The following is a 26,295-nucleotide window of genomic DNA, read 5'->3' on the forward strand; positions in this document are numbered from 1 at the left end:
AGAAAGAGAGAGAGAGAGAGAATGCATGTGTGTATTTTAAAATATGTCATACAGAGAGGTTAAATAAGGTGCTTAAAACATTAAGATGGTTAGTGGTGGAGTGTCAGGTTCCATACCTGACAGACTGACTCATGATCGATCTCATGTTCTTCCCCAGACTAGAATTCTGCCCATGAATGTAGAGATGGTCCTGAAAAGGTAACACATATGCTATTAAGCTCTTTTTTAATGAATTGTTGTCCCTCATATTATATACTCCCAGGATCCAGATTAAAGGAGGAGTTAATAGGTTTCATGGTTATAATATGGTGGTTTGCCCCCCTCTCTGCCAAAATTCATGATGAAATTAATTCCCATCATGAAATATTAAGATGTGGGATCAGATGGACCTCTAGAAGGTGATTATTAGATCATGAGAGCTCTTTCCTTATGAATGGATTAATCTGTTTCTTCAACTGATGGATTAATGCATTAATGGTTATCTCCAGATTGGATGTGCTATAAAAGCCAGTTTGGCTAGGTCTCTCAGTGTTCCCTTTCTCTCACCAAGAGATGCTCTGTCGTGTCTGAGGAATCAGCCAGAAAGAACACTATCACCAGATGTATCTCCTTGAACTTGGAACAGAGGTATGATACAAAGTGAAACTCTTCTCTTTATAACTCACCCAATCTATGGTATTTTGCTATTAGCAAATGAAAACAGGACAAGACAAAATGGCAGGATAATGAAAGACTGGAAGAGTTGATCACAACATTTCTCAATTATATTTTGAAAAAAGGACAGCAAACAATATGAATCTCTACATCAATAGTTACATTTATCCCACAGAAATTTAGATAACAAGTGAATTCCCTAATCAACTGGCTTCCATCTGTTCCATCTGCTGACACATAACAGCTGTTCATCAGGTGCCTATGAGGCTTCAAAATGAAATGGATTAACTGCAAAAGCAAGATTTAGTCTACCTGCTGATAGGCACATAAAATGATACAGATAATTGAGAAATCAGGTTGGCAACATCTTGAATCATTAAATGTACACTTTTTGTATAACCTGGTAGTTACATTCCAGGCAAGATAGATGAAATCTTATGTCTCTACAAAGACCTGTTTGTGAATATTATCAGAGTTATTATTTGTAACATCCCCAAACAAGAAATAAGCCAAATGTCAACTGGTGAATAAACAATTTATGGTTTATCTTATAATAAGATAATACTGGTAAACAGAAGTAAAATCCTGATATATGTAGCAATGTAGAAGAATTTCAAAAATAACATTGTAAATGAAAGAAACTAGACACAAAATACCATGTCATGGGAAATTTTTAGAAAAGACAAAACTAAAGAGGCAAAAATCACTTGAGCATTTTTCTGAACCTGAGTCAAAAGAACTAGTTCACTGCAAATGAACAAAAGGTAATTTTGGGGGGTAATAAAAATATTGCAAAACTGGATTACAGTGATGGTTTTACAATTATATGAATTTGCTATTATTAGACTAATTGTTCTCTTAAAGTAGGTGAATTTTGTAGTATGTATAGTATTTCAATGAACCTATTTACAAATACCTAAGCCTTCCTTTAGACTTACTAAACCAAAGTGCCCTGGTATAAATTTTAATTGTGAGGAAATGTACAAATGTACATTTTAATCATTTTAAGTTTACAGCATAAGCATTAAGTATATTCACATTTTTGTACTGTTATCCTCATCACCCATCTCCAGTACACAAACTGGAATCATACACATTAAACAATAATTGCAATTCTCCGCTCCCTATCTCTTGGTAAAAATTATTCTACCTCTGTGTCTATTACATGACTACTCTAGGTAATTCATGTAAATGAAATCATACAATATTTGTCTTTTGGCATCTGTCTCATTTCACTTAGCATAATGTCCTTGAGGTTCATTTATGTCATAGAATGTCAGACATCTCTTTCCTTTTTAAGTGACAAATTTTCATTCCATTGTGTGTATACACAATATTTTGTTTATCCATTGAACATTTGAGTTGTTTCCCTCTTTCAGCACTTGTAAATAATGCTACTATTACCCTTACTATTTTCAAAAATATGGCAATTTTTCTCTTGGAGGAAGGGTATCTATGGATTTCATTATATTTTCAAAGAGGTTTGTGATTCAAATTCTAGCCATGTGACTGACTATGATACATATAAATAAAGGTTCATGACTTTAATTCCTGGCAGATGGATGAGTCTAGCAATTCAGAATGGACTATATAATTACTCTATTAAATAATTATCATACACTTAATAGATCATATACTTACTAGAGTTAATCAACAGTAAAGAGAAAATGATTATCATCTTATTTATCCTTCACCATCTCTCATAATCTATACTAGGCCTTTTCTTTTTTGGTGGGGTGGAGGGTTGCATTTGAGCTTGTAGGTCTTAGAACTCACATATGAGCTTCACTTGTGAGGCAATGGAGAATTAAGGAATGTACTCAAGATCAGCAAAAAATTTTGATTCAAATTCAGCTTTTTCAAACCTAAAAGTTATGCTCACAACCACTTTGCCATACTGCCTCTGGAGAGAGACTACTGGCACACTTGAGTAGTTTGAAAATGGTTATAAGTTGGTGATACATTTTAGGAAAAACTGGTGCTTAGATACAATAAACAAAGCAAATACCCCTCACACTTTGGAGTATAATTAGCAGAATCTAATAGCTAAAAGGAAGGCTTACAACTCAAGCAGTGATTATGGTTTAGATCTGATTTGGGACTCTCTTATGCAAACATAGAGACATTTGGAAACAATCCAGTTCTATTTAAACTAAATCTTCTTAAACTTCTTTGTATTTTCTTCCACATGCGCATCTGGAGAAGAAAGACCGCTTTACCATAGCAACAAGGCCTGCAGTGGTCTTTGGTTGTGACTATTTTTCCAAGAATTCTCTTTCATTGAATCTTAGGCAGGTGTCAGGGGAAGAGATTCAAGAAGCTATGTATGTTTCCACCTCTAATTTAAAGCAGGATTTCTGTGTTAGTCAGCTTTTTCATTACTGTAACCAAAATACTAATGAGAACAACTTAGGAAAGTTTGTTTGGGGGCTCATAGTTTCAGAGGTTCAGTCCACGATCAGCTGGTTCCATCTCTCTGGGGTCAAGGCAAGGCAGAGCACTATGGCTGAAGAGTGCAACAGAGGAATGCTACTCAGCTCATGGAGGCCAGGAAGCAGAGTGGGATGGGACTGCATAGAAGGTAAACTCTACCAGGGCTTGCCCCCAGTGATATACCTCCTCCAGTTTTACCCCAGATGCCTCCAGTGGAGATAACTCTGTTAAGACTGTGGGCACTGTTAACATTACCAGCCAATATGGTAGTCTTTTCAATTTATTAATCCATCAAAGAGATTAACGCACAGACTAGGTTATAGTTCTCACAGTCTGATCATTTCACTTCTGAAGATTGCTACATTGCCTCATGTGCTTTCAGAGAACATCTCAAATACAAATCAGAGCATTTAATCCCCTGACCCCCTAAAGCTCATGTCCATCTCACAATGCAACATGCATTTAGTTCATATCCGGTTCCCATAGTCTTAACAGACTTATCCAAAAGCTATCCAAAAGTTATCCAAAAGTTCAAGTCCCAATTTCCTTTGAGACTCAAGGCACATTTGTGACTGTGAGTCCCTGTAAAAATCAAAAGTAAGCCAGCTGGATATAATCCCAAGCAACCTGGGAGGCTGAGGCAGGAGGATTGCAAGTTCAAAGCTAGCTTAAGCAACTTAGTGAGGGCCCTAAGCAATTTAGTGAGACCCCGTCTCAAAATAAAAAAGGGCTGGGGTTGTGGCTCATTGGTTAAGTGCCCCTGGATTCAGTCCTTGCTAATGCCCTCCCCACAAAAAATCAAAAGCAAATTACATATTCCAATATATAATGATACAGAGTGAACATTACCATACTAAAGGAATAAGGGCACAAAAAGAAGAAATGGGACCAAAGCAAGACCTAAACCCAGCCAGGCAAACATTAGGTTCCATACTTTCATATCCAACATCTGGGTCATATGATGGCCAGATGTGATCTCTGGTCTTGGGCAGTCCTTGCCAGTGGCCATGCTCATGCCTGTTTTTGAGACTGGGTCTGTCAACAGTCAATAACTTTCTTTGACAGATGTTTCACAATATTGGCATCTCTTTTCTCAATTTAGGCTTTGTCTTTCTTCTCAGAGTTTCATGTATCACTCTGAAGGCTTGCCCTTGGGGATTCTGAGCTGGCACATTCTGAGCTGGCTTCCTGCTGGGAGCCATTAGCCAAGTAGGTATGACAATTTCCTTGCCAGCGTACCCCATGTTGCAGTGACATTGAATGTAGGTGACCTTGCTCAAGGACCAAGGCGGATTAGGGTGTTCCCGGTTTAAGATAATCGGGTTTAGGGCGTTCCAGGTTTAGGATTATTCCTGCTGGGAATAGGGCGTGTCCTGCTGCCTGAGTTCCCCTTGAGTTCTCATGGGATTCAGACAGTATATTTTTGGGAGATAGAAGCCCAGTGGAGGTGGATTTGGGCAGAGAACGTGGATTTCCCCAGAACGTGATTGTAGACGGCTGGTGTGAGTTCGGGAATAAAGAGTTGCTGTTTGAATCTACAAGCTGTGTGGTGGCTCGTGATTGTGTGCCCAGCCAGACTGCGGCAGCTTCCTAGACCTTTGATATCTCAGTGGAAGCTTTCAAGACTCTTTACTCCAGTATCCTGCATTCATTCAGAATCAGCACTACTTGGATGATTCCACAATCTAACACTTCTCAAGAAGTAACTAGCTTCTCCTGGACCATAGCTGCAGCAGCATCTGACTGCATGAGCTGTGAAGCACAGTGAAATAAATCATGAAGAAACAACTTTCTGGGCACCATTGTGCATGCAGGGTTCCCTGATGGTTCCTTAATGGAATTTTCACTTCTATACTTTCAAGTCCGCAATAGACGTGATCTTGCTAATTTCTGAGTTATCCTCAAGAAATCTTTGTTATTGTCTCTGTGCAAAGTACTTCTCTTTATTGTTGGTATAATGTCTTCACCATCACTTCTTTCTTGGCTCCAATTTTAGATGCATTTTTCTTGATAAATTTCAAGTTTTAAAAAAATCCTCTTCCTGGGCTTTCCACTCCCAATTCTTACAGCAAACCTGGCTAAAAACTGCCAGCAATATCCCTGCTACTAACTAAATGCTGTGCTGTTTTAAAATTTCCTCCACCAGATTAATTATTCTATCACCTTTAAATTTAGTCTCACAGAAAGTCTCAGGTGGGGAAAATGGAGACAGATTCTATTCCTATTGGTAAAAGAGCTGCCTGACTTGGTAAAGACTAGAATGCAATATGTGCAACTTCTAGTCAGTTCTTAATAGGGTCCTCATTCCCTCTGAAACTTCACAAGCACAGTGTTATTGTCGAAAACCCTCTGGTTTTCTGACCTCCCACCAGAATTGCTCATTGAACTCTTCTTAAAACATCCTAAGGCTTCTCCAGTCTTCATCTCAAAAATTTCCAAACTCCTCCCACAAATCAATTCCAAAGGTTTCTAAACCATTAGTCACAGCAACGACCCCACTTCTTGGTGACAATTTCCATGATAGTCAGTTTTTTGTTTTTATTTTTTGTTTTGTTTTTAACTATGATCAAAATACCTGACAAGAACAACTAAGAAGAGGAGAAGTTTATTTTGGAGTTCATGGTTTCATAGGTTCAATTTATGGTCAGCTGGTTTCATCTCTCTGGACCAAAGTCTAGAAGAACATCATGACTGGAGGATGCAACAGAGGAAGCTACTCAGCTCATGACAGCCAGGAAGCAGAGATGCCAGAGGGGCTCCAGAGAGGATAAACCCTTTCAGGGCCTGTCCCCAGTGACCCACCTCCTCCAGTCATACCCCACCTGCCTACAGTTACCAAGCAGTACAATAGTCCTTTCAAATTATTCGCCCATTAAAATGGATTAGTCTACTAATTAGGTCACAGCTCTCATAATCTAATTATTTTACCTCAACATTGCTCCATTTTCTCATGAGGTTTGGGAAACACCCCAGATTCAAACCATAGTGTTTTCCCATCAAAGTGTTTACTATGGCCTGGAAGCAAGTCAGGTAGCTCTTTTACCAATAGGAATTGTGTTCAGAGGAAGAGAACAATTTTCTCAGGATAGATTTTTGCTCCCAGTTCTGATGGCTGTATCCTCACGCAGGTTTTCAAGTAAGCCCCTTGATGACAGTTAAGTGGTTCTTGTATTTAACAGCAGACACCTGTGTGTTCCTTTCCAGTGCTGTATTCTATCATGCCTCAATTGTTACTAATAGAGACTGGAGACAAATACAAAGGGTTAAAATAACTCAAGTATGAGTCTAGTTTATTGTCCACAGGTCTGAACAAAGGTGACAGTTTGGAGAGTAAGGCAGAACAAAAGGACAGAGTAGATGAATGATTTATAAAGTAAAATTGTGTATGGTGGGCTTTCCTGGACTGCTCTACATTTTCATGCCATTGTACTGAGGAATGCCTGCTCTGTTTGAAGCTGTGACTTCCCAGTCAGGCTCTGCATTCTGTCAGGAAAGAGTCTGTATTCTTATCATCTTTGTATCACATTCACCCTCAAACACTCAGACATTTTGGGGAATAATACATTAAATGTGCTTCTGTTCACTATTATGTTGTCAGAAATAATATTATATTTAGTTTACTCTCTTATAGTGATATTAAGATTGATAAGTCATATCCCTTTCTTTCTACTATGAACTAATGATATAATAGAAAAAAAATCTCAAAAGCATAACTTTGGGTTACTGAGATATGTGCTTCCCATAAACTCATTAGGGAGTTCACAGACCCCTATTGGTTTAATCCTATATCTAACAAGGAGGTGAAAAGGGATGCTGTCAGAGAGGAAAGAAATGGAGAAGTGTGCTGTGAGAATGAGGGATGACTTGTTAAAGGCGGTACTCTGCTCATCGAGAGGGGACAAGCTATGGAATGTGAGGTGGTTGAGACCTGTACTTCCCATGTACATTATGCTTGGAGAAACCTGGACCTTAGAGTGTGACTGGTTCTCTGGAGCTTGTGGGCTGGGCCCTAAGAATCTTTGAACATGATGCTTGATGGCATGATACTTGATAACAGTTAAGTGGTTCTTGTATTTAAAGGCAGACATCTGTGTGTCCAGCAAGGCTGTAGCAAGGCTTCAAATAGAGAATTTGCCTGGTGTACAGGCATCTCTGTGTCCCTTGATATTGAAGACTTCTCTCCAGCTTGATTATAGCATTGTGTGGCAGAAGGGCCAATGCTGATGACCCAGGGAAGTATGCATTGGTAGCCATGGGTCTCCTAGTTTATCCCCACATGAACTGCATCATCTCAGGGTCTTTGTGCCACCATGGGGGAACGAGGGGCCACCAAAATGATTTGTATGGGACATCTTAAGGACTTTGGTGAATGACGCCTTGAGCCAGATTTTACTTGACTTAATGGGATCATGATCATTATAACAAGCAGTTCATGATGTATCAGGAACTTCTCCCAGCATTTGTATTTACTGATCAAATTATCACAGTTCCCATTAGAGGAAACTGAGGCACAGAGAGGTTAAGATGTTATCAAACATTGCAGGATTTCACAATTCACAAGTGCAGAATATTTGAAACCCCAGTAGTGCAGTTAGAGAGTCTGTGCCTCTAAGTTAAGTAACCACAATTTATATCCACTAGAAGACTAAGAAAAAGAAAAAAAAAAAAAATATATATATATATATATATATATATATATGAATGTTGGATGAGACACTTTTCCCCAAACACATATCACATCTTTTTTCCCCTCCCCAGGAAATATATCTATGCTTCTTTTGATTTACCTAGGAATAAATTTAGTTTGATAAATACATACTGCATTTGATTGGGATGCCCTAAAAGTCATTGTAGCATCACTCATGGTTATAAGTAAACAATTTGGAGATAGAAAAGAAATAATTAGTCTTTCATTTATTCTTCTTCTCTGTGATGTCTATGTTCTTATTCTTGTCCCCTCTTCTGGACATTTCATGAGTTTGGAGTGTAGAGAGTCACAGGTAGGTATGAGTGAATATTTTACACCTGCTCAGTCTTAGGTTGTGATAACCAGATATGACTGGAAAAGGAGTTTGACATAGAAAGAATAAAGATTCTGTCAGGCCCTCCATTCTATTTCTTTCAGGAAGTATATGTGTATTTCCTCCTCGTGCTTTGTCTCACCTTCTTCCTTCCAACATTTCCTGTGAAGAAGCCAGATTAGCCCCCAGACAACAACTCAACCATTTCAAACATCCTCCTGCTGTCTCTCAAACAGCTTGCACTCAAGCAAACAGCACAGCCTGGGAGGTTTGTGGATTCCACTGGACCCCGTCCAAACCCCATTAGCCTGTGCCCAAGAAGGTCTAATGGGATACACTGTCATGTTGCATGAAATTTATTATATCTGAGCCTTTTGAGGTCAAGTGAAGCAATTCCTTTCCCCTCTCTCCCACCCTCCAATTTCTACCCCATTACCAATTCCAGTTCATGTTGCCAAAAGAAATGTTGATGGGAATGAATAGTGTTCTCTTCAAAGAGCCTCTGGATCCCCTCTTATCTTGTCACCTTCCTACATCTGGTAACCCAGACCCTTCTCCTTCTACCTCACTCACCTCCATTACGTCTTTCTGGCCCTGTCTCTTTGTTTAGACTGAGAACACTATATGGCTGAATCAGTACCTTATAAATCCTTTAGCTTTTTTTTGTTTTGTTTTAATGATTATTTCTTAAATTTAAATAGATTTTTTTAAAAAGTGTTTTGTTATTTCAGTAATAAGAACATTTTGCCAAAGGGCCTTCAGGGACTTAAGAGATAGTGAAGAGACTATTGCTATCATCCAAGCAAGAGATCATGGCAGGTTCAGGAAGTGGGGACTGAATAACCCAGATACGTTTAGAAATGATAGTGAGGCAGGGCTCTTGTAAGAGGAAAATCAGCTTAGGAAAATACAGGTGGCAATTTAGGGTTATCTGCTTCTAAACCAAGAGCAATCTAATGAGAGCTAGAGCCGTTCCTTCTCAGTAGCCAAAGAGCAAAGATTCTGAAGCTTACATGCAGCTGTCTCTAAAGTGCAGAAAGAAGGCAAATGTAGCACATGTAGGGGAAAATGAAGTTACAATTTTAAAAAATTTGCTCAAAGGAAAAATGTGCTTTTAGTACTATAGGGTAAAGATCTTGAAATAATTTCTGAAGATGTTTCAGGTAGAATGAAATGCTTTTAAAATTTTGAGATATAAGAAAAATGAACTGGCTTACTAAGTAATAATATCAGTAACATCTAATTTGGCAGATAAAATAATATTATTAAAGTATTGAGAAGGAGTAAAACACCGACACAGAATAAGAACACTGAAAGCAGGATATATTATTGTTCATAGATATTTCGAATTTTAGTACAATATGTGTATATTTAGAAACTACTTGAAGAGTGGAACTTTCATGTTACTTAGGAAAACAAGAGGAGCAAACTCTACTGTCTCTGGAAAAATTATAATCTTAATTTTTTGTAAATACCTGTTTTTCAAGTGATTAATGAAGGGCAACACCCATGCTGAGCTCTCTTTGAAGCTGAGTCTACACTTGAATTACAACTCACACAGGACAAAAGGTCACAGGAAGACCTCCCAATCTCAAATCTCAAAGCAGAAGGAAAGGAGCCAAGAACAGTGGCAGCAAAAATAATTAGCAGCATAATTCATTCCCAAGAGTCTCATATATTGGTATATTCATATACAAAATGCACTTAAGTGTTAAATAGTTTGAATAATTGGACATGGAAAAATGAATAAGGAATGATGGAAATATTTGAAAATAACTTGAAGGCAATTATAGGAATGAAAAACTTTTTCATTGAAGTTTGTAGAATCGATAGCTAATTTAAATAATCGGTCCAACAGTATTTCAGGAAAAGTTAGTGAACAGGAAAACCCGTATCTAGAGAAAAAAATCACAATAATTATGTAGAGACCAAGAGATGTAAAATAAGAAGGATGAAGATACGGAGGAAGTAATGAGAAGCAATATCAAAAGCTGATGATGAAAGGTCAAGACCGAATTGAAGAAAATCCATATTTGATAGGATAGGAATTGAAAATGTATAGACAACATGGAAGGAAAAAGCCCTGAGTTTGGGGACACCAAAGAATCCTAAGGATGATAAATCAGTGATAACAACAACAGCAACAATAGTATAATATTATGAAGAACAATTTTATCAAACTGTGAAACACAAAAGACAAAGTGATGAAATGAAAGACTCCCAGCATAAAAGAATAGCCCAACTATGAAGAAGTGACAGACTGAGAGCTGACTTTTCAACAGCAAGTATGGAAAGGACAGGACAGCAAAATCTCATGTTTTAATGTTCTGAGAGAAATTCACCTGAATTATCATTGAAGAAACAGAGGAAAGATGTTATTATTAATGTAAAAACTGACAGCAAGTGATTCGCATATACAAAATGCCTGAAATAGATGCTTCAGGTGGAAGAAAATAATTTAAAATGTTTGAGATTTGAGAAAAAGAATAAATTGTATTAACAAGCAATAATAGCAATAACATCTGTTTGATAGATAAAACAACACTAGAATTTTGGGAAGGATTAAATACTTAGATGGAGTAATAGAATTGAATTTATTATATTATATTAACTTATTATTTAGACATTGACTTGAATCTCTGATAAAATACATATATATTTTGAAACTAAAGAATGAAACCAATGGGTAGCTTATGAAGCCAGTAGATGAGCAAGATGGAATATAAAAATTCAGTAAATGTGTGCTTTCTCTTCCTGTAACACCCTGAGGTGATCTTGGAAAATGGTTCAATATTCATGTGGCCCAGAAACCCCCACAAAATATGAAAATCAAGTGGTTGGTTGGAATCCTTGTATTCACATAAAGACCACAAGTGAAGCTACCACACCTGAAGGGTCAGCACCTCTATAAAGCCACCAAGTATCTGAAAGAAGCAATGTACTTGTACAAAAGCAATGTACTTGTACAATTCTATCATTACAATAGTGGGGGTGGTAGGGGTAGCCAGACCAAACAGTGAGACTGGACACAAGGTCAGTAGCCCAAAGGGGGTGTTGATTCTATTTCTGTGCAGGCTTAAAAAAAGAGAGCGATGCTGAACTTAAGAGTATTGATTCAGATTCACTGGTCATTAAATACATCCTAATGAACAAAGCACCCAAACTGCATCACTTACAGAGCTTATAGTTAGATGTGGCAGCTCCTTTTGTCACACAGAGATGATCTTTAAAGAAAGGAACAAATTATTCCCAAACCAGAGGAGGTGCTTGCACTGAAGAAAAAGATATACCAGAAGAAAATAAAGTAACAAAACCTTTTGGCATAGCAATAAATTCAGAATAAAATAAATGCAAATGAAAGTTTAAAAATTAATAAATGCATTTAAAAAAAGAAAATAATAAATATAAAACAGGGGATCCAGATAATGCAAAAAGTGCTAGAAATATCACACACTAACACAGATATCATATGCAATTAATTATAGGAAGGATAAGTCAATTAAACTTTTTAGTCAAAATACAGAGACTTAAATTTGTTTTAACAAAACCAACAATATACAGCCTACCAGAAATTATTCTAAAATACAGGGTACAGGACAGTTCAACATAAATGAGTTGGAAAAATACATCTCAGGTATCTTTTACTTAAAATATATTGATTCATTTCTTAATAATTGATATTTAATACTAGTTTTAGACTTTAAGGCCAATAGTTTAATATTCTAAGATAAAACAATAAAAAGTACTATTACCAAAACTTTAAAAAGAGAATTTACAAGTACCTAAATTGTTCATGTATAGTAAAAGAGTCCCAAAATACATGAAATAAAGATTGCCAGAATGAGCAATGGACAAGCCCAACAGCAGAAATATTTCAATACACCTGTCTTAATAATTGATTAATTACTTCAGCAAGAATACAGTATAAGGGTGGCAAACTATGGCCTAGTGTCCTACCTGCTGTCAGTTTTTCTAAACAGTTTTATTGGTACAGAACCATTCTCCTCATTTGCATAGTCTTTGTTTATTTGTGCATATTCATTGTGTAGAATAATGGGCTTCACTGTGGCATATTTGTGCATGTATGCAGCATATTTTAATAAGTTCTATCAGCCCCATCTATCTTACTTCCCCCCCTACCCTCTCTCTGATTCCCTTCTTCTCCAATAATTTTCTCTCTGGTATCATGTTATCTTTTTCTTCCCCTAGACTCCACATATGAGTAAAACATGATACTTGTCATTTCTAAGTCTAGTTTATTTCCCTTATCAGGATGATCTTCATTTTCATCCATTTGCTTGCAGATTTCATGATTTCATTCTTCTCTATGGCTGAGTGATACTACATTGGGTACATACACCACATTCTCTATATGCATTTATCTATTGACAGGCACCAAGCCTAATTCCATAACTTGGCTATTGTAAATTGTGCTTCAATAAACATGGATATACAGGTTTCTCTATAGAACACTTTTTTATTATTATTAGTTGTTCAAAACATTACATAGCTCTTGACATATCATATTTCATACATTTGATTCAAGTGGGTTATGAACTCCCATTTTTTTCCCCGTATACAGATTGCAGAATCACATCGGTTATACATTCACGTAGAACACTGACTTTTAATTCATTCAACATCATATGGTAGTTTTATTTTTAGTTTTCATTTCCAGGAAAATCCATGTTGATTTAGACCTTAAAACAGTTTAAGTTTTCCAGAATTGTTTTTTCTGTCTTAAAGATATTTTTGTCCTTACACATACTCAAAAAGTCCATATAAATTCTAGAGTTCCTTCTCAAACCTGTGGTATTTTAAATGAAATTTTTTATTGGTATAAATCAATATACCATTTGGTTGTGTGCATCTAAACAATATTGATTCATCTAAACCATGAATAAAGCACATGTGTTCACTTACATATGTGTCCTTTTAATTTCTCTCAACACCAATACATCATTTTTAGAAACTGGCACATTCTTAGGTATTTGAATTTTATGCTGATATAAATAAGATTACTTTTAAAAAATTTACGTTTCAGTAGTATGTTAGTTCATTTTATTTGCTACTAAAGAATACCCAAGACTGGATGTTTATAAAAAGAGAAAATAATTTTCTTAAATTTCTGGAAACTAAATAGTCCAAGATCTAGGTTATATATATATATATATATATAATTATTGTGGCATAATTACAGAAAGACATAGCATAATTTGGTATATTTCATTCCCCAGTACCTCCCTATGTCCTCCCCTCCTCCCTTCCTCTCAATCCCCTTCCTCTACTCTATTGGTCTTTCTCATATTTCTGTGAGAGTCTACACTTTTAAAAAAATTATATTTCTCTTTTTTTTTCTTTTTTCCTTCTCTCTCTCTTGAGAGAAAACATTTGAGGCTTGACTTTCTGAGTATGACTTATTTCATTTAGCATAAATATTCTATAATTCCATCCATTTCTCCACAACTGACATAATTTCATTCTTCTTTATGGCTGAGTAAAACTCCATTGTGTATGTATAGCACATTTTCTTTATTCATTCATCAGTTGATGTACATCTGGGCTGGTTTCGTAACTTGGTTATTGTGAATTGCACTGCTATGAACACTTGTATGCACATATCATTATAGAATGGTTTTAGTTAGCTTTGTGTCACTGTGACCAACACACTGAGGAAAAGTTTATTTTTGTTTATGATTTCGGAGGTTCAACCCAATGGTTTTCTTTTCTTTTTTTTTTTTTTTTTAAGAGAGAGAGAATTTTTTAATATTTATTTTTTAATTCTCGGCGGACACAACATCTTTGTTTGTATGTGGTGCTGAGGATCCAACCGGGCCGCACGCATGCCAGGCGAGCTCGCTACCTCTTGAGCCACATCCCCAGCCCCCCAATGGTTTTCTGAGTCTATAGCTCTGGGCCTGAGATGAGGCTGAATGTCATGGCTGAAGGTTGTGGCAGGGTGAAGGGCTACAGGGTTCATGACACCTAGAAAGCAGGGGTGGAGGTAGGGATCCAGAGAGAGATCCTTTCACTGGGGCTAAAATATAAATCCTAAATCCAGTGACATACTCCTTACAGTCACACTCTCTTTGCCTACAGCTACTACCAAATTAGTCCATATCAGTGGATTAAGTCACTGATTGTTACATCATTTCACCTCTGAACCACAACACATATGCTGAATTTAGATCTTTTGGATAAATTCCACGGATTGGGATACTTAGGTCATAAGATGGTTCCATTCCTAGTCTTTTGAGGAATCTTGATACTGTTTCCAAGGTGATTGTACTAATTTGCAATTTGATCAACAAGGTGTAAGTGTATCTGTCCCCCCACATCCTTATAATTATTGTTCTTTGTATTGTATTCCTGATGACTTCTATTCTAACTGAAATGAGATTAATTCTCAGAATAGTTTGGATTTGCATTTTCCTAATTGCTAAGAATGTTGCCCATTTTTATATCATTTTTTGAGGAATGTCTATTTAAATCTTTTGTCTATTCATGTATTGCATTCCACTTATTGGTTCTTGATTTTATTTATTTAGCTTTAAGAAGTCTCATTAAGGAAGTCAGAACCTGCACCAAATAACAGTTGCAGTGTTTCTGGTTTAATTAATAGAGAATTTGATACACTTTGAGTTAATTTTGTACAGAGTGAGAGAGAGGGTCCTAGTTTTATTCTTCCACACATAGACATCCATTTAACCATTTGTTAAAAAGTATATCTTTTCTCCAAGGCAGGTTTTTGACACCTTTGTCAAGGATCAGACAACTTTAGGTAGGTTGATTTGTCTCTGTGTTTCTTTTGTATTCTGATTATCTTCATATCTCTTGTCATGCCAATATCATGATGTTTTTATTACCATGGCTCTATAGAGTAATTTGAGATAGGATATTATGATACCACTAATGCTGTTTTTATTTCATATGAATTTTAGGATTTTTTCTAGTTATGTGAAGTATGTCACTGAAAGGACTGCATTGCATCTGTAGATTGCCTTTTGTAATATGGTCATTTTGACAATATTAATTCTGCCTATCCATGAACATGGGAGGTATTTCCATCTTCTACAGTCTTCTTCAATTGCTTTCTTCAGTGTTGTATAATTTTCATTGTAGAGGTCTTTCACTAATGTAATAAGATTTATTCCCAAGTATTTTATTTCTTAATTTTAGACTATTGTGAATGAAATAATTTTATTGATTTCCTCCTCAGCACATTTATTTTTGGAATACAAGAAACCTATTGATTTTTGTATGTTGATCTTTTGTATGTATCCTGTAATTTGATAAATTTGTTTATGAGATATACTACTAGGGTAATGTTTTCTAACTGTAAGATCATGTCATAAGCAAACAGAGATTAGTTGATTTCTTCATTTCCCCATTTGTATCCCTTTAATTTCCTTCCCCTGCCTCATAGCTTTGGCTAGAGTTCAATAACTATATCAAGTAGGAGTGACAAAAGTGCCCATTCTTATTTTGTTAATGATTTTAAAAGAATTCTTTTGTTTTTTCTCTGTTCAGCATGATGTTGGCTTCTGTTTTTTTTTTGTTTTGTTTTGCATATAGCCTTATTGATGTTGAGGTAATATCTAGTTTCTTTAGTGTTTTAAACATGAATGGTTGCTGGATTTTGTTGAAGGTATTTTCTGCATCTACCGAGATGGCCATGTGGTATTTTGTCCCTAATTGTATTTACGTGATGAGTTACATTTATTGATTTATGTATGATGAACCAAACTTGCATCTCTGGGATGAATCCAAATTGATAATGGTACACAATATTCTTATTGGGTTTTTGACAGTGAGTTGCTGATATTTTATTAAAGATTTTTAGGTTCATGCTCATCAGGGATATTTTATCTGTAGTTTGATTTCGTTCATGTGTCTTTATGTATGTGGTTTTATCAGACTGATACTGACTTCATGTAATGAATTTAAGAGTGTTACCTCTCTTTCTAATTTATGGAATAATCTGAAGAAGCTTGACATTAGTTTGTCTCAAAAGTCTCATGGAATTCAGCTGAGAATCCATCTGGTCCCAGACTTTTTTTGTTGGAAGTCTTTCTGTTACTACTTCATTCTTGTTGCTTGATAGTGGTCTGTTCAGTTTTCTTTATCTTCTTCTTTCAATTTGGTTAGTTCATACATGTTCAGAAATTCATCAATATCTTCTAGTTCTTTTTTAAATTTTTTTGAATATAAGTTTTAAAAATAATCCCTATTGAACCTCTGGATTTCAAAAATTTCTCTGGTGATATATGCTTTTTCATCATAATGTTATTGATTTTGGTGTTTTCTGTCTTTCTTTTGCTTCTTTAATCTTGTTTGTCTTTTCAAAGAACTAACTCTTGCTTGCATTGATAGTTTTTATTTTTTATTCTCTATTTTATTAATTTTAGCTATGATCTTAATTATTTTCTGTCTTCTACTGGTTTGGGAATTAGTTTGTTCCTGATTTTTAGGGTTTTGATATATAGTATTAGATAGTTGATTTGGGATTTTTCTTTCTCTTCTTCTTTATTTAAATGTAGGCACTTAAAGAATGCTATACCTCTTAGAACTGCTTTCCAAGTGTCATAGAGATTTGGGTGTTATATCACTACTCGTTTGATTCTGGAAATCTTTTTAATTTCTCTTATTTCATATATGATCCATTTCTTGTTTTAAAAAGTATTATTCAATCTCCATGTATTTATGTGGTTTCTTTTTAAAGGTTTTTTTTTCTTTTCTTTTCTGTTTGTTTCACTGATATTTTGTTTGTTTGTTTTAACTTTTTCTTATTTATACATAACATTAGGATTCATTTTGTCATAATAATAAAAACATGGGATATAATTCAATCTAAATCAATCCCCAGTACTTCCTCTTTTCCTTCCCTCCTCCCTCTCTTGTTCCCTTCCCTCTACTGATATTTCTGCTATTTAATTATAGTGTTTTTAAAATTAGCTTCATGCACATAAAGGTGAGATTCACTGTGGTATATTCATATATGTATATGGGAAAGTTAGATGAGATTCATTTTGCTGTCCTTCCCCTCTATAAGTTTTCTTGCTCTTGATTTCTAATTACATTTCATTATAATCTCATAAAATGTAATGCATTACATCTTTTTTTCCTTTTTATATTTGTTAAATCTTGCTTTGTGACTTTAAATATTCTATTTTGAATGAGCTACTCTGAAGAACTTGAATTCAGTTGTTGTTTGTATGAAACATTAAATTGGTGCTTGTTATGTTCATTTGATTTATAGCATTATTTAGGTCAGAAATATCTATACTGGTTTTATGCCCACATGACCTGTCTATTGATGAGAAGAGTGCGTTAAAATCATTCAGTATTATTGTATTGAAGTCTTCCTGGACTTAATGTCAACTAGGTTTGTTTCATGTAATTGGTTGCACTAACATTGGAGACATAAATATGTTAAATTCTATCTTCATGTTGGATTCTTCTCTTCACCATTATGTAGTGACCTTCCTTTACTCTGATTAAGTTTTGCTTGAGATATACTTTGTATGATTTCAGAATAGCTATCCTGCCTCTTTTCACACTCAATTTGCATCAAGTTATCTTTTTCACCCTATGAGTGTCTTGCAAACAGCATATAATCGGGTCCCACTTTATAATTAACTCTGCCAGTCTCTGTCTATTAACTGGAACGTTGGGACATTTATATTCAGAGTAATTAAGAAGTAATGTTTATTATTTTGTGCCATATTGGTTTATTTTATATATTTAATTTGATCTTAATTTCCATTTGTCTACTGCTCTTCTTGTGATCTTTACACATTGGAGAGCTCTGGGATTTGTTTTTGATATCTGTGTATAATATTTCTTTAAGTATTTTCTGTAGTGATGGTTTAATGTTCACAGATTCTTTTAGTTTATTCTTATCATGGAAAGTTTTAATTTTTTCAATACTGAATGATAACTTTGCTGCATATAATAATATTGCTTGGCAACTGTCGTCTTTCAGAGCTTGAATTACCTCATTTCAAGCCCTCCTATCTTTTAATTGTCTTAGCTGAGTAGTCAGAAGTGATCCTTATTTGTTTAGCTCTAAATGTGATCTGATGTTTCTTTTGTCTTTTATTCTCTGTTAAGCATTTTGATTACAATATATCTTGAAATGTTTCTTTTTTATCTTGTCTACTTTCAGTTCTTTATGATTTCTGTATGTAGATATACATCTCATTTCCAAGGTTTGGGAAATTTTATGACATTATTTCACTGAAAAGCTTTTTAATGACATTAGACTGTATCTCCATTCCCTATTCTATCTCAAATAATTCTCATTTTAGTCTCTTAATGTTGTCCCACTATTTGTATATATTCTGATCATAGTCTTTTAGTTGTTTTTCTTTACTGCACACTGAGTGTTCAAGTTTAAATACCTTGGCTTCAATTAATGAATTTTGTTTTCTATGTAATCTAAAATACTCACAAGTATATTAGATTTATTCTATCTTTCATTTCAGGAGTTCTGTTTTTTTTTTTTTCTCAGAGTCTCTGTCTCTTTATTGAAATGGTCTAGTATCTTCTGTATTTGCTGTCTTGTTTATTCTCTAAGTCTTCATTTAACACATTAATAATTTTAATAGTCATTTTGTAGCCTTTATCTTGAATTATTCCCTTCCATATCTGTTGGTTTCTTTTGTGGGAGAATTATAAATTTTAGAGGGAAGACTTGTTTGTCTCCTCACATTTTCAAAGGTCTTGTATTTATGTATTATGAGTTATTTTCCTCTTTATGAGAGTGTCCTTCAGGGTGTACTTATCTCTTTGGTAATAAGATCTGAGCTGTTAGTATATCTTAGTTTCTACACCTAAACTTAGTGTAATTCAAATATTAATTTCAGGTGCCAATCCCACTCAGTTTGCTGCTGTAGAACTGATGTTTTATTTAATTCTTGCAGAGCTGTTGAAGCACTATTGGTTCCTCTGAGTGATCACCTGGGAACCTCTCTCTGCATTGTTTTGTTTTGTTTTATTTTTTATCTCTCCAATTCGATGTATTAAAGTATTGAAGCTTAAATGGGGTCATTTTGTGTTTGAAGCAAGGTATGCTGCCACTTGATAGAGGCAGAGTCTCTGCCCTGGGAACATATAATATCCCAGTTAATTCTCAGATCTTCTCAAAACTTGGAAACAAACAGGAACAACAGTATCAAACAACTTACAACATTAAAATAAATGCCCAGTGTCTACTATGAAATCTATGACACTAATTGCAACACAAAGAAGAATGAAGGGTAAAAAAGTTAACAACAGCAACAACTAGCCATAAACTAAATTTATCATTAAAATAAATAGGAGGTGTCAACTATGCCATTTACAGTACTAGTAGTCAAAATATAAATTGTAGGGGTTAAAATTATATAAAATAAATAGTTAAAGGAAAGGAAAATAGAATAGAAAAATAAAATAAAGTCTAATTATTTTAAAAGTATACTGAAAGCAGAATAGAGATAGCAAGTGATGGCGACAGAGAAAGAAGAATAGAAAAATTTGACTATTAGAGTGGGGAGAAAGGTAAGGAAGAGTAACAAGGAATAAAAATAAAAACAAAAACAAAAAGTAACCAAATCAACCAAACAAGTAACCTAACCCCACAAAGAATAAAGGCAAAATCGCAGAAAATGGAACAAGAAAAAAATATGAAAACATTCTTAATGAAAAATGAAGGAATCATCATCTCCTCTAAGGTAGCTAACATCATTAATGAGGCACTTACTGTTTCTTCTTTGACCATGTACTAACAGAGCACGGATAGGAAATTGTTAAACCAATATTCTTTGTGTTGCTCATCAATCTGCCAGCTGGAGTGGAGGCTGGCAGATTGATGAGCAACACAAAGAATATTGGTTTAACTCTATCACCTTTCCTTCTCATCAATATAAAGTAGAACAGAATGGGAAGCACTGATAATTGGAGTTTTTTCTGAAGTGACAAGATCAATGCCCTCCCAGGGTGGTGCTGATGCAGAGTTCTAAATGAGAAGTTTCAACAGCTGGTGGCTATTGCTTAGCTTTGAACAGGACTTAGGCCTTTGTCAGGTAGTATCCTCTCCAGAGAGATTAGAACACCATGCTCTAGGACTAGTTAGATTCTAAGCTCTGCTGGGTGTCTGGATGTTAGGAGCCTCCCAAGAACTCCATTCATAGAGTGGGCTATCTAACTCTTCACTGATCTCCAACACTCTGTTACCCATAGATATTGTCTTCGGTGGATCAGATCCTGGTGCAATCCCAAACACCTGACCAGCTCTGGGACTCTCTGCAGCTGGTCCTGTGAATTGCCAAAGGCAAAGGGACCTACTTTCCTTCCATATCCCCATAATGAATTCACCTAGGCACAATCATCTCGGTGGCCCACTTGAGTTGCACTCCTCCAAGGACACTGTAGGCCCCCGAGCAGAAGTTTGTTGGGACAATCTGACAATGCTTACTATGATCTCCCAGACTCCAACAGCAGAAAACCACCACACAGTTCAAGATGGCCTCCTTCCTCAGCTCTGCACTTACCAGCCCAGAGATTTGGAGAACTTTCAAATGCCAGCTAACCGAGCAGCCTCCAATGGAGTTAAGATCAGAATGTCTCTCGTTCTACAAGTTCTCCCATGCTAAATCTGTTCACTGTGCTCCTCTCTTCCTGAGTGTGCCACTCCTCCTCCTGGGTAAACAAACTGGTGGTGCTGGCACCACTGGCTTTACTCCAAAGTACTCTTTTCTCCTATGTTCAAAGCACACAAATTTTGTTGTCTTTTTTTATTCTTTTCCATTTCAATATTGAATTTCAGTGTATTTTCCTCTGTCATCCATTCACTGAGAAACTATGCTTCCACCACTTGAATCCTGAGCCACAGAGCAGCTTGAAAACCCAGTTTCTCTATTCCATTATCCTTCCTTCTCTGCATCTCCACATATGTAAGTCTATCTTTATATATTTACCACTTCACAAATAACATAAAATCTTACACGATATAACTGTGATTATCACCCACGAATTATAAACCTTGTTGTCATGTATTTTGCTTTAACATATTTTAACACTTTATAATATCTTGAAGTTTGTTGTATTTAAAGTGTTAAAAGTCTTTTTTTAGAAGTTTAAAGATGTGTAAAAATAGAATTAAATGCCTTCTATATTTTTCCAAATATTTATGATTTGCTGTTCTTTGTTTCTTTCTTTTCTATACATAATGTATTCTTTTATTATTATTTCTCTTAAGATTCTTTTCTATGTCTTTGTCTACATGATTATTTTATTTTAATTTATTTTTATTAAGGATAAAAATATTAAGAAATATTAAATTTAATATTTATATTTCTATGCTTACATTCTATATGTTTTGACATGCACCTGTTCATTTTTATTGTATTTTAGGTTTGTTTTTCCTTGTCAACTGAAGGTTACTAGGAGAGTATTTTCTAAGATTAATTTTGGTTTTAGTTGTAGTTTTTCAATTTTTCTTTCTAGTTTTAATGAATTATGGCCAGAGAAGATAAAATTACATACTTTAGGAAATATATAGATGGCCCCTGATTTATAACAGTTGGACTTGTGATTTTTTAATCATTATAATGATGCAAAGTAATGGGTACACATTAAAAACATTACTTTGAATTTTGAAATTTTCTAAGTTTATGATATGGAGAACCACAATTTTTCATGACATTAAGCAGCCACACTAAACTGCAGCACTCAGGGAGTCATGAGACTATGGAGATAAGCAGAAGATACTTTACAGCGCTCTGTATTGCCAGTGTTTATTGGATGTTGTGTTCGATGTTGTGTTTTCACATCTCATCATGTCTACAAAATGTCCATCTTGTACCCACACAACCATCTTGTTCTCTCCCTTTTAGCACCATTTTCAATAAATTACACAAGCTACTTAACATTTTATTATTAAATAGACTTTGTGTTCGGTGATATCGCCCAAATTCAGGTTAATGTAAGGGGGTTCTGGCAATGTTTGTGTTGGGTAGGTTAGGCTCAGCTACAACATTCAAGAGGTTAGTGATCTCACCAGAGGAGGTCCATGGAAGTCCAAAGAGTGGGGTACCTCAATTTGGGACTATTCAGATTCTTGATAATTGTCAAAGAAAAAAATGCAACACACATTAGTAACCAATGTTCAGGTCAAGATTTATTTAAAGACAACAAAGGAATTCATACTCAAAATGAGTCAGAAAAGAGAAGAAACATGCCCAAGTTTCAAGTCTCTAAATATAAATATATTTACATGTGATTCATGGGAGAAGGGGGAATCCTAAGCAGGTAAGCCATTGTTACACTTTACTGATATGAAAAATATTTTTAAAATTCCTTGATGAACAAGTCACATGGCAATCAAAAAAGTCTGTGATGACCAGCCTATACTTGGAGGTCAGAATGTTCCTGTTTGGTCAAGGAACAGTCTAGCCATTAATCACTTATGAGCACATTGTGTAAGTTTGTCAGATGAGTGATGTTTTAATTAATAATAGTTTTATGATAATAGTTTTGTAATATTGAATGTTCTGTTTATCTTTAACCAAAGAAGCAAGTTTGGCCAAATTTGTCATGGTTTTAGAGGTCTCCACTTACTAATGATCTCTCCCCATTAGTCCACTTTAGTTTACCTATCTCAGTATTAAATGACTAACAATATTTTCAAGTTATAATGAATCCATTTAGATTTAACAGCCTAGTAAATTGAGAAGCATCTCTATTGATCTTTTCATCGAGATCAGCACTTTTTAAATGTTATATGAATGTTGGGAAAATATGCATGCTTGCTATAAATGCACAAATATTCTTCTCTATAGCAGGTTAATATATCAGGCTAATAATAATTCAACCTTTATTAAAATAAGAGAAAATTTTTAGAAAGCAAGAAAGAAAATAAACAAAATACTATATTTTAGGGTGATGATATACAAAATTATCAGTGCTACCAACTAACAAATCATAAGAGCTCTGAGAGAAGAAGTTAATGTTAAATCAAAACTCTTGAAACTAGCGACCTCTGAAATAAAAGTTTTATTGAACCATTATAGATGCTAGCCAGAAGAAGAAAGGACAAGTCCTAGGACAAGCTCTGGCAACTCCCAGCAACATGGCTATGTAGCAGCATTGGAAAACATCTGCTGATCCCAAAGCTAAAAGTATTTGTATAAACTTTGGAAAAGGAAAGCATAAATTGTTTATGCTGAACTTACATCAGCTATAGATAAGGGGGACAGGATTATGCAAAGCAGAGAAAGCTTTGGGATATGACAGCAGTTGACAAGAAGTAATTGTTGCTTCTGTCTGGGTAGGTTGAGGTTAAACAGTCCAGAAAGTTTCTACATAAACAAGGCTAGGTGGCCTTGTTGGTTGGACATGAGGGGATTTGAGTCAAGGTATTAATGTAAGTTCAAGAATTTAAAAAGGTCTTTTGTTCTTTTGAACCTGTAGCTTGTTACTGATTAACATCTCCCCATCTGTCTTCCCTTTCATACTCCAGTCCTTTGTAATTAAATAATCAGAAGGTTTCTTTTAAAATTAATGTTCACACATCCCAGTATAAAACTACAAATATGACTGCAGAGTTGTTGAGGGTCCCCCCTGCAAAGTTTTGAATGCCTCTCTTGACTCTACAAAGTTGAAGTAAGAATATTAAATAAAGGCCCTCATAATTAAACTTCTCACAACCCAAAGGCACATGTCTAAGCATATATTTTAAATCATATTATGACATTACTTTAACTGTTTGATATAATAAGAAACAAGAGTAATGTGCATCCTCTGTTATAGTCATGATTAGCCATTTTTATGTTTATGGCTGCATTATGTATATTTAGCTGTCATTTAGAAATATATAAGTTTATGACCAAAATAACTTACTATAACTTTAAATCAACTTAAATATTTAATTAAAATGACTTCTTAAAATGTTTATGAAGAAACTAAAATTTTAAGGTTGAGTATTTAAATTGATTTGGGGGTCTCTACAATTTGTTCTCTATTCTCCTTGACTAAAAGATGCTAACAACTTTATTTCTAGAAGTAAGGATAACATTGATAGTACATGACATAAATTCATGATAGAGAAACACAAAATATGTGTCCTGACTACTTCTAATCCACCACCAATAAGAAGTAGGGAACTAGATGTGTCTTTTTATATATCCAAATATTTTGAGGAAACTAACATATTCAACTCTCAATAGTTTACTTTTCATGTTGCTGGACAAAGTGATGAATACAAAGGATAAGCTCAGGGATAAAAATGAGCCAAGAACTTCCATATATGCCGCAGAGGAGACCCTTATCTCCAATAGCTACCTGGCTACAATTGCTGAAAATGAAATGCACAACCCCATACTGTGATTGGCTGAATTACAAAGCAAGTTGAATATCCAGTTCTACAGGCTATCTACTGTTAAAGAGAGAGACTTGACTGGGAAAGAATGGGACCTTATCAATTTCAATGATGACATGTGGCAAGATCCTAATAAAGTTGCTCATTCTGATAAATCTTCGTTTCTGGAAGAAGACCTTTCCCTACCTCCAGAGGAATAGACCTATGAAATTAAAGCAAAAGTACCTTTCTTAACCTAAATGGCAATGGCATTTCCACCCCCAGTGGGATATGTTTCCTTATGCCTTTTGAAATAGGCCTTTCTACCCGTAGTGGGATCAGCCTTTCCATCTCCATCTGAGAGAATACGTCCTGCATTTCTTGACAAAATGCTAATGGCCGGAGGTAACTGCCATGAAAGACAGTGATGATTCTCCTCAGGACCCACCACAGCACTCTTTCAGCTTCTGTGCCTGTAGCTAGACTCAATATCCAGCAGGTACAAAGGTGAGATATAAAATGTAATGTAATTGGTAAATATTAGCTTATGACTTTGTTTTGTCCTGAAACTATAAAAGCTCATGCAACCTCTTCCATGATGAACCATGTTATTCGGGGTAACTTGAATTTGTGTCCCCAGGCAATGGTCACTCATATTTGGCTCAGAAATAACTATTTTTAAAAAATTTTCTTTACAATATAGTTGTTATTTTATATCAACAGAATGGACTTATCTTTTAAAGACCTGTTAACCCACTCTGGGAGTGTCCAGAAGACCTAGCTTCCGCTACTAGTCTGAGAAAGAAATTTGGGAGGGTAAGTCTATCATTGTTTTTCTTTGTTGATCAAACTCACAGTGAAAATATCATTGGAACAGGAATGTCATTGAACAGGAAAACCTCAATGAATTAGTAATTAGATCAGGTGGCAGGGGTCAAGTGGCAGCATGCACTTACTAAAGCAAGGCAGATTTGACTGTTGTAATAGCAGAGTCAAAGCAGTAATCAGAATATCTGACAAGAAGACACTTATGTCAATGACTAGTTAATCATGGTGTTTCAAAAAGTGAAATAGAAATTCTAATAAATTCTTGATTCTTTGTATAAACAGAAATGTTCTAGGTCAAGTGAACAAAAGTCAAATGTGAATCATAAAAAGAGTCTCAACCTCTCAATCAATTCCCAGACATGAGCTAATTTATATACCCAGACCCCTGTGAATGAAGTAGACATCAAGTCCTCCTGAAGATGGGTTCCAGTACTCTATTCAAATTTTATGCTATTAATCAAATTCCTCAGCCTTTTCCAAAGGGACACATGGCCTTTTACCAGGTGCCTCTATCCATTCAGGCTGCCGTAGCAGAATACCATATACTAGATAGCCTATAAACAGCAAAAAAGTTATTCCTTACCATTCTGGAGTCTGAGGAACACAAGAAAAAAAAATGTGCTGACGGGTTTACGTGTGTGATGGCTTTATTTCTCATTCATAGAGGGCTGATTTCTTCCAATAGCTTCACATGGCCAAAGAGCGGAGGGAGTTTTCAAGGATCCCATTTACAAGGGCAGTTCCTTTGTGAGGGAGCCACACTCATGACTTATTCACCTCCCAAAGAGGCTGCCTCCAAATGCAATCACAGTGAAGACTAGGTTCACACATATGAATTGGGGATGGGATATAAAAATTCATTCTTTTCCTTCAAAGTAACTGTACATTGTGAGACATAAAGGAAATAATTAGAACTTTCAGGACAGTGACTCTAATTCCAGGAGACAACATCACTGTGGTCTTCTTGTCAGAGTATAGGCTTATATAAGCCTGGTGATATATGGAGTTTTAGTTCAGGTC

Source organism: Marmota flaviventris, chromosome 9, assembly GCF_047511675.1.
Source record: "Marmota flaviventris isolate mMarFla1 chromosome 9, mMarFla1.hap1, whole genome shotgun sequence".
NCBI classification, from domain to species: domain Eukaryota; kingdom Metazoa; phylum Chordata; class Mammalia; order Rodentia; family Sciuridae; genus Marmota; species Marmota flaviventris.